At 29.7% G+C, this 2,331-nt stretch overlaps 1 long non-coding RNA gene across 1 annotated transcript; it reads right to left on the bottom strand.

The window, feature by feature from the left end:
• Positions 1–301: 301 nt before the first annotated feature.
• Positions 302–1,650, bottom strand: LOC109583802 (uncharacterized). The gene is made up of 2 exons (XR_002185698.1): positions 1,374–1,650; positions 302–1,319 (listed from the first exon to the last, which is right to left on the bottom strand). It is a non-coding gene; the product is annotated as an uncharacterized LOC109583802 (long non-coding RNA).
• Positions 1,651–2,331: the final 681 nt, after the last annotated feature.

Below are 2,331 nucleotides of genomic sequence, written 5' to 3'. Positions count from 1 at the left end.
TTGTTAAGTTTATTTGTTTAGAGCCTAAAATATCTGTTGATACAAATGTTAACAACAACATTGCCAACTTTACAATTAGGGTAAAATAAAGTGATGTGTAGTCAATATTTATTTATTATATTAAAGTGATGTGTGTACTAATGTCATTGTGTAGTGTATGCAACACTTTTCTTAAGTAACCTGTAATACAATAGAAATAAACTGATGATGTACATATCCTAGTCTATCACTAAGACACACTGGACTATAAAATTAAGAGGTTTGAACCAATGTTACTGCAGATAGTAAGATAAGTTAATTAAGATCAACACCAGTAGATACCAGCAGTAGCCATTAGTATAAAAGGAATGAGAACTGAGCAGTTTATGCTAGAATAAACAATAAAATGTTTACTCAGGACAATAATATTATTGACTTCCAATAATTATTTGCTCTTGTTCTTTTTTGCTATTAGCTACACATATAAACATTAAATGTAATGTGTGTGTGTATACACAAAATAGCTGATGTAAGCACACAGCTTTAAATAGTTCATATAAAAAGAGACTATACTACATCATTATTTGTCCATACGCATCATTATTATGTACATTAATTATATCTTTATTATTAATTGGTCCATAAGCAGTATTAGCCTGTAGTTCCATTGGTGTATCATATATTGGTACTCCAGTAGTAGTAGTTGGTTTAACAATGATCTCATCATATGTAGGAGTAACTGCTCCATCAGTACTGATCCTAATGTGTGTTTGCTCATAACAATAATGATAATTGTTATTTAATAACTTGCTTTTTAGATGCTCTGTTAGTATCTGCATGTAGTAGAAAAAATGATAAAAATCAAACCAATAAAGCACTTACTTTTTTGTTTCTTGATCACCAGTATTATTATTAGTGCAGTAATAATAATTATTATTATAACAAATACTGTTCCAATAGCTCCTGATATAATAGGAACAGCATTAGAAGCAGTAGCAGTACTGGTACTGGGTGTTATCATAGTTGATAATGTCAGTGTTGATCTAACAGTTGTAGGAGCAGTAGTGAATCCAGTGGTAGATGATGAGCTTGTTACTGTATTAGTATGTGATGATGAGTCAGTGCTGGAAGCTGATACTGTAACTATTTATCATGATTAATATTAAACCTACTTGAAGTAGATGGTATATACAATACTGGTGTACTGGTACTTATATCAGTAGTTAATGTAACGAATAATGTACAATATATCATGTATTAATGAATAATGTATTAACTGTACAGACCTGATGATGATGCACTAGTAATTGAACTACTGGTCATTATAGCAGATATATTGACTATAAATAGAGCTGAGCAATAATGCTAGATTGTTGTAAAGTAATTAACCATACCATTAACAGTAGCTGATGGTCCATATCCAATAACATTAACAGGAATGATAGTAACAGTGTAGTTTGTATCAGTAAGAGGTAGTCCAGTGATAGTAATATTAGTATCATTAGTATTATTAGTGTATATAATACTGTTTGATGTATTGTATACACTAATAATGTAATACTGAGTAGGAGGAACTGGTATAGTAGAATAGTACTAAGCATATCATCAATACAATAATAATTAATAATGGTTAATATACTTGAGTGTTATTCCACCATATTGTAATACTATCAGTTGATATCTGATCCCAACTAATATTAACAACTTGAGCTGGTACTATAAGAAATACAATGAGTGTGTGTGTATAGTACTTACCATTCCATATATACTGTATTAATGATGAAGGAGGTCCTTCTCTTCCAATAGTATCAATAGGAATAATAATAAATGAATAATTAGTACCAATAATAAGATCATTAATTGTCATATCAGTTGTGTCAGTTAATTTTGATTCATTAAGTGTATTGTTACTATTAATAGTAACATTATAATAGTCTATACATGGATCTGATGGTGCATTCCAATTCATTATTAATGTATCATCAGTGGTAAGAATAATACTTATATTACTAACTGGTATTGCTGGTGGACCTGTGATTACATAAAATAGACTATAACTAACTGTATTATAATGAATTAATAAATCTAACCTGATATATTAATGGTATATTTATTTTCTTCAAAAGTTGAATCCGAACAACCAACTCTTACTCCATTAGCAGACAATGGAATGGACTCATTAGTAGCAGTAATCACTGTTGTAGTACTGTTGCTTAGTGTATATATTGAGAAACTATCCAATGATTGTACAGTTCCATTGATCAGTCCAATAAATGAATTTTTACTAAAATTATCTTTCTGCCAGTATACTTCTCCTGTACCATGAAATACACAAGTCAGTACTAGTCATCA

The sequence above is a fragment of the Amphimedon queenslandica genome, unplaced genomic scaffold (genome assembly GCF_000090795.2).
Source record: "Amphimedon queenslandica unplaced genomic scaffold, v1.1 AMPQUscaffold_13280, whole genome shotgun sequence".
NCBI lineage: Eukaryota > Metazoa > Porifera > Demospongiae > Haplosclerida > Niphatidae > Amphimedon > Amphimedon queenslandica.
This window is presented reverse-complemented; position numbering and strand designations above follow the sequence as displayed.